This window comes from Alexandromys fortis, unplaced genomic scaffold (assembly GCF_014885135.2).
Source record: "Alexandromys fortis isolate MF-2015 unplaced genomic scaffold, M_Fortis_MF-2015_v1.1 scaffold_509, whole genome shotgun sequence".
NCBI lineage: Eukaryota > Metazoa > Chordata > Mammalia > Rodentia > Cricetidae > Alexandromys > Alexandromys fortis.
In genome coordinates, this window is record NW_026068404.1 from 38,355 (window position 1) to 46,465 (window position 8,111).

Sequence of the window (8,111 nt, forward strand, 5' to 3'; positions counted from 1 at the left end):
CACGCACAAGGCACGGGCTACAAGGCTGCCGCAAGGTACAGGCCACATGGCCCAGGCTGCGGCTGAGGAAGGGAGGGCTCGTGCCAAGCCGAACTCGAGGCCGGCAGCCAAGTGGGGGGAAGGAGAGGTCCTAAAAGCCCCATGTTCGGGCGCCAGATGAAGGCGTAAGTCACGAACAATGCCACACCAGTTTGGAGTTATGATTAATAGGGTGTTATTATTTAAAGGGGAAAAAACTTACAGATCTCTGACCCAGACCACAGCCATCTGCACAACCAGGAAGGGAGTCTAGTCTCCTGTGGAGCAGGAAGTGAAGAGAGCAAGCGGAGGAAGTAGCCGTTTTTTTTTTTAAAGGGAGAGAAACCACGCCCCAATGGGCTGGTATCTCAGCAGCTATTGGTTGGAGGGGCGTAAGGACTTCCCACAACAGGCTGCCTTGACCCATCTAAATAGAAGAGAATGTGCTCCAATTTAGACTGAAGTTACAGATAGCTGTGAGAGGCTATGTGAATGCTGGGAACTGAAATCAGGTGCCTGCAAGGAAGAGCATCCCGTGCACGTAAATGTTGAAACTCTCCACCTCCTAAGTACAATTGCTTTCACAGACAGGATTTCATGTAGTCCAGGTTGGCCTGAAACTCACAGTGTATTTACCTCTGGCCTTGAACCTCTGTTCCTCCTTCCCCTAGATCCCAAGTGCTGAGGTCATAGGTTTGTGTACTTATTTTTTCTCCAAGATATCTTAACTTAAAAATATTGCTATGATTGAACTGAAGCAAACTGCTAAACTGTTAGACTGAGTTATTAAAAAGGTTATTATTTCCTAATTAAAATTAATTTTCCAAGCCAGGTAACAGATAAATATGCAGAAGTATTTGGGGGAAGGTGTGTTGGATAGCAGAAGGGCAGGAAAGGAAGACATTATTTTCACTAAGTTTACATTTATATCCTTTGGACTTTATGCTATATGCATTTAATGCCTACCCAAAACCCTCTAAAAAATGTTGAAGCTCAATATAAGGCTCAGATTATGTTATTCCTATTCTATATGCAGTCAGAGGTATCAAATGTTTTCTTTTCCAGGATTTTGCATTTTAAAAACTTATTTCCCACTCATTGTTTTAATACTATCTTAAAACATTTTACAATATCTATTCTGTGTTTTAAGTAAAATTCACATAGTTTTATGAAATTGAACTCATTAAATTTCATTCATTTTAACATTTGTTCAGCATTTATCAGTAGTATTCTTTTGATATTTCTTCTTAAATTTTTGTGGTTCCAGATTAATTCTTTAAATTTCCTTGCTATTTTCTGTTTCCTTGGTGTTTGGCATCCTATGTAATCATTTTAACTAGACTCTTTGCCAAATGTGTGAACACTTCTAATTATGCTGTCTATACACTTGCCTCATTATAATAATGAACGTTTTCTGAAAATATTTTAAGAACTCAAGTTTAAAGAAATTTAAAATAGTGGAATTTCTCTGAGTGCTAGAATGCTTGCACAGAGCCCTGGGTTTGTTCTCCACTTCCAAATGGGGAAAAAAAGCATTTATCAGAATATCATAAAGTGTCCTTGTTTGTCTAATACAGTCTAGTGAAAGGGTGAGACCATAAAGGAACATGGAAATCTAGAAACTAATCAAGGTTATTAAAACATCTGGTTACCTTTCTTCCATCCCTTGTCCCATGTGAGAGGAGGTGAATTGTGCAAAACGACAATCCAGAAGGGCTGTGGTTGCTCAATTTTGTTCTGTTGGACAGGATGCAGAGATGCTGGGAGCTAAGTGTTATTACCAAAGAATCAAAAGGCCAAAATGTTAAAAAATGTATAAAGGAAAAGCAGTATAGTAACCTAGTTGATGATTGAAGAAAACAAGGAATGTTCAGGGCAGGACTCACACCCAGTCTGTACAGTCTGCAGCAGCACAGGCTTGTCCTTGGCATCACACTCTCACCAGAGCAGCCTCCAATGCTGAGATTTCCATCAATGAGCAATCAGTGGTACATGCTCTATACAGGTACACTTTACTTACATGTATTTTAAAACAGGAGTCTGTTTTCTTCTGCATGGATCCCTGGGACTCAAACTCAGGTCATCAGACTTGACAGTAGGCACCTTTAGCATCTGAGCCATATTGCCAGCCACTGTGTGTATGTGTGTTTGTGTTTGGGGGGGGGGAGCCTTGTTTCAAAATAATGTATCACTATGCAGCCCAGTCCAGTCTTGAACTTGCACCACCATATATAAGAATGAGCACACTGTTTGTTTGTAGTTAGTTAATAGCCTATAAATTATGTACAGAGCTGACATTATATCTCAGCGTTAGAGCAATTACCTAGTATGCACAAGACCCTGGGTTCAACCTTTAGCACCATAAAGGTAAAAAAAAGGTATTGGCCAGCTTTAGAAATGGTGCGGAAAGCTAAGTGTCATGATATTGAGTGTCACCTTTAATCCCAGCACTTAAAAGACAGAGGCAAACGGATTTCTGTGAGATTGAGGACAGTCTGGTTCACATAATTCCAAACCAGTCAGGGCTACACAGTCCCATCCTGTCTCAAAACCAAACAAACAAGAAACACAGCTACAGAACAAATAACAAAGCAGAGAGAGAGAATGAAGGAAGAAAGGAAAGAAGGAGGCGAGGGAGGGAGGAGGGAGGAAAGGGAGGGAGGAAGGAAGGAAGGAAGGAAGGAAGGGAGGGAAGGAGGGAGGAGGGAGGGAGGAGGGAGGGAGGGACAAAAGGAGGGAGGAAGAGAGGGAGGAAGGAAGGAGGGAGGGAAGGAAGGAAGGAGAGAGAGGGACAGAGGGAGGGAGGAAGGAAGGAAGGAAGGAAGGAAGGGAGAGAGAAAGAGAGAAAGAGAAAGAAAGAAAGAAAGAAAGAAAGAAAGAAAGAAAGAAAGAAAGAAAGAAAGAAAGAAAGAAAAGAAGAAAGACGGAAAGAGAAAAGGTTGTGTGAGGAAACACCTTGAGGCCTGTGGACATTTCCCTCCCTTCCTTTTCCTTTCCTTTCCTTTCCTTTCTTCTGCTTCTCCTCCCTTTTCTCTTCCTGCCCCCTCTTTTCCCCCCTTCCTTTCTGTTTGCATTTCTCTTTTCCTTCCCCTCTCCTTCAAAAGAAGGGAAGAAGGAATATGGTTGCCATCTCAGTCCTGGAAAGAAAACTCTGGGAACCCCAAGGAAGCGCTGCACTGCTGAACCATGTTTGGTGCTGGGACAGGCAGAGCTGTGAACAGACATGCCAGTCTGCCATGTGATGGTCTGCAGCAGGAATCACTAGCAAACACGTGTGTCACCGGGACAAAGCACAGGTGCAAATATTTGTGCCCACCTTGCCCCATGGCGGTGCTGGGACGTGACAGTTCTGGGACACAGGAGACTTACGAACAAGTGTGCCCAAGCTGCCACATGGTGTTGTGGTGGCATGGCAGATATGTAAACAAACATTCCCAGGCCCCCATGTGGCAGCACTGAGATACAGCCAGTGTGTAAGTGGTTGTGCACAGGCTCCCATGTGGTCCTGGAACACAACAGTCATGTAAACAGGGATCCCGGTCCACCATGTGGTCTCTCCAGGACAGGGCAGGTTTGCAAGCAGGAGTTCACAGGTCATGTGTGGCAACCCTAGACACACCAGATGTACAAACAGGTTATTCTCAGGCCACGATGAAGTGGGACATGGCAGGCATGCGAACAGTGAAGTCCTCACTGCTATATTGTAGCACTGGTTTACAGGTCATATGTAAACCTTTGAGCCTGCTCTGTCGAGTGGCAGTGCTCACACAAGAGATGCAGGCCATCGGGAACATGCTCACGCATGCCCAGGCTGCCACCTGGTGACCCTGGGACATGGTTGGTGTTCAAACAGGCATATCCAGGCCACCACATCATGGTGCCAAGACCCAGCAGGTGTGTGAACCTGAAATGTAAAGGTTTCTAGTTTAGATAGTGCCACGTCTAGCAAACAGGATGTGCTGTCTATGTGGATATTGCTGGTGCTTGTGTCTCAAGAGAGAAGAGCAGACACGGCACTTTTCAGAAGAGAGAAAGGGGCACACGTTCACAAAGCAGAAGTCAGCAGCTCGGTGTCAGCTCTGCTCCCTCAAATCTGAGACAGTGCCTCGGTTATGTTTTTTCATGCCTGTATAGACTGATGTCACCCAAGGAAGTCTGTTCACTGTAATTAACGGTAAAGCTTGCTATTTTTCTTTTTCTTCTTCAGTCCTCCTTTTTTGGAGCTTTTGAATTTCATATAAAGGATCCAATTTTGGAATTCTGACTCATCGGGAACCAGACTGCTACCTAATAAGCGGGTCAACATCATTTATAGCTCCTACCCAGGAGGTCATGAACTGGGCCAGACAGTTTAGGACATGGGGTTCAAACAACAGACTCAAAGTATTTAGGTGGAAAGCCCCTGTGAAAGATATCAGGCAAGTTTTCCCATTTCAGTAGCTACCCCAGGAATTACAGATACTTTAGTGCTTTTTTCTTCCTTCTTCTTAACCATGTCTCTGACAATAACTGATTTATTATCACAATAATAATATTAATACATTCTTTATTAAGAATGCCATAGTCTTTTCTCTGTTATAAATAGGCCTCTGCTAGTCTGGAGGAGCATTTCAGTGAGGGAATCCACATGATTCTGTGTTGATCCTAATGCTTCAGACAGCAGCTCCTTATCCTTTATAGTCTGGTTAGGCAGACGATGGTGCCGTATTTATAATGACAGTGTTCTTCTAACACCCAGTCTCACGTCAGCTGTCATTCCCACCTACTGCTAAGGGGATGAGAATGGGAAGCTCATTTAATTCTGTCAGGGGGCCTCTACTTGTAAAATGGGAGGTTTGCTACATCGAGCTGTACATGAACTAGAGTAGAGAGCCCATCCATTTAGGGGGAAAGCGTTGGCAGGCCCATGTTTCACTGTATAAAATTGAGTCTGTCTGTGGCATACTTTCAACAAGAAAGACTGTGGTTTGGCTTCCCTTTGGGGGCCTGGTGCATAGCTTGATTACATAGCTCTCGCTTTAGCATTCCCGTAAGAACGCTTCTATGACACCGTGAAGCCCTATTGATAGTGTAAGTATTCCCAATCTGGGGTCAGAGGAGCCGTTTGCCTTCAGTGAGAAGGTTCCACATACTTAGGCATATAAAAGGCCCTGAGTTTGTTCCGATCTTAGTGACTCCAGAACATTTTGAGTGTCCCTTTTGCATGCCCTTAGGGCATACAAAGTCCTCTACTATAAATGTTATCCCAGATGTATCATCTTATTTATTTTTTCAGCTACAAGGTTCTATGTTACTTGCAGGAGAATATTCATATCATCTGCTTTAGAAAAAAGCTGTTACCTGGGAACATAACCAAGCACATATCACCAAGTCTCCCCCAACCCCGGACAATAAAAATAACAATTCCTAAGGAAGGATATCAAGGCTAACATAACCTTTTGTGCCAGGCTCCCAACCTGGGGAGCCATTGGCCCATATTCCTTTTCCAAATCTGGTTGTATAACAGGGGTGTAATGGTATTGTAGTCATGTTGAGCCGTATGCCATTTCTAAGGCTGGTCACTTCGGGGGCTGGAATCTTGTTGGCCCACATGTTAACATGCCGTGGCTCTAGGCATATGAACAGTTGTGCTCAGGCCACTAAGTGCATGCCCTGATACATGGCAGGCATGTAATTAGGTGTGCCCACTTGACTGCTTAGCAGCTATGGAGTAGGTTAGAAGTAAGAGCAGACATGGTCGGGCTCCCACATGGTGGCGCTGATGGACAGCAGCCTTCCAAACGGGCATGCTCAGGTGGCCAAGTGGCACCAGTGGGACATGCAAGGATGTGAAGTGCCCAGGTCACTGAGACATGTTAGGGAGTGAGCAGGCATGCCCAGGCTCCCCAGTAATGGTACACAGACCTCCATGACGTGGCAGCAGTGGACACAGTACGCTTGAGAACAAGTATGCTCAGACTGCCACGTTTCGGCCCTGGGATATGACAAGCATGCAAACAGGCCTCTGCAGGCCACATTGTGGTTGCCCTGAGATACAAGTAGGCAGAAAGATGTACACAGGCGACCATGTGAATTGGCAGCCCTGGGACACAGCACAGTGTAAACAGGTGTATTCAAACTGCTATGTGCCAGGACTGGGACACGACAGTCACTGTGGCCACTGCTGGGCCACCACATGGTCATGCTGGGCCACCACATGGTCACTCTGGGACATGGCAGGCATGTATGGGACAAAGGCATGCTTCCCAGGCCACCATGTGTCATCCCTGTGGACATGACAGATGAGTGAACATGTGTGCCCAGGTGTGCACTAGGTGAGCACTGGGACATGGCAGGCATACAAAAAGGCATGTCTATGCTGTCATATTGCTGTACTAAAAGAGGGTACATGTACAAGAACGCCTGTCTAGGCCACCATGCATGGGAACAACCAAATGTTGGCACTTGATTATTACAATATCAAGCATGTTACAGGTATACCATACAGTCCTACATGTCAAGCAATCATAGAAAGATCAAATTGAACTATAAAGGAAATGTTGAACAAACAGAAAGGGGTGGAAAACACCCCTAGAAATAGGTTACATAATGCTTTGTTAACCTTGAATTTTCTCAACGCTAATGAGAAGGGAACAACGGCTGCAGAAAGACATTGGATAATGGAAAAGTCTACTGAAATAAATCAACCAGTTTATTTCAAGGATGTGCTGACGTCACAATGGAAGCCAGGAGATGTGTTGCGTTGGGGAAGGGGTTTTGCTCTTATCTCCACAGGTGAGGAAAAATTGTGGATACTGTCAAAATTAATAAAGGTTCGGTTTGAAGAAGAGAAGCCACTTGGAAAAGATAAATAACAATTCATTCACAAGGACGGCAAGCATACTGATGGTAAGGAATACAGATAGGTTGGGGGCAGGGTTCATTTTTTTATCTCCACAGGAAAATACTCATCTTAAAAGAAATTAAGGGACCCTGAATATTTAATTACTGATGGATGGACACATTTTGTAAGTATTAATTTGTAGGGATAAGTCCTCCCCTTGGGGGCGGGCTGCCCTCGGGCGAATGTTTACTGATAAATTGGGCTCGCAGATGCTGCTGCGCGCCCCTTCCCTGCTTCTGGTACTCCGCTGGAACCTTGATTTCGTGAGTCTGGTTTTGCCATTAAGATTGTTCAAATATCTATTATTATTGGTCTTCATTAATCCAAACCGCCACATTTGGCGTGCCAATGTGGGGCACAGCACCCGCTCTTTAGTCCGCTGCGCCCACAGCAGGTCCTGGGCGGTCGCGGTTGCCGCTGCGGCTCGCTTGCCCAACCGCCCGCTCTAGGCCCGCACCTGGCGCTTTGTTCCTCTCCCAGCGCCAGAGGAGTTAACCCCTCCCTCTCTGCCTTGACGTTTGGAGCAGAACACGGAAGCTTAAATATTTGCGGTTTTACAACACAAACCGTCACATTTGGCCCCTGTTCAGCTCCTGGGAATTGAAACCCTATCTCAAGTAAGACAGAGCATGAGATGAGTTGAATATATAGGGCCTGAGGGACAAATAGGAAAATTAAGGCCATATGTAGCCAATATTGCAATGAATTTATGGGGTCGTGACCTATTACAACAATGGAATACCCAAATTAACATTCCTGCTACTTCTAGAGCCTATATTTCTGAGAATAATATTAAAAGATATTACAAACGGAGAAAACAGGCCATTCAGGCTGTACAAGAACAAGCAATTGAAGCCCCTTAAGAGATACCAACAGCCTTGCCTCTAAAATGGTTGACTGAGAAACCAATATGGACAAAGCAATGGCCTCTAGCTGAGGAAAAGTTACAGGCTTTAGAACAGCTGGTACAAGAGCAATTAGATGCTGGACATATAGAAGAATCTACCAGTCCTTGGAATTCTCCTGTATTTGTGGTTAAGAAAAAATCAGGTAAATGGAGAATGGTGACAGATCTCAGAGTTATCAACAAGGTTATTCAACCTATGGGTCCTCTGCAATCTGGAATCCCTTTGCCCTCTTTATTACCAAAAGGATGGCCTCTTATAGTTATTGATTTAAAGGATTGTTTTTTCACCATACCTTTACAAAA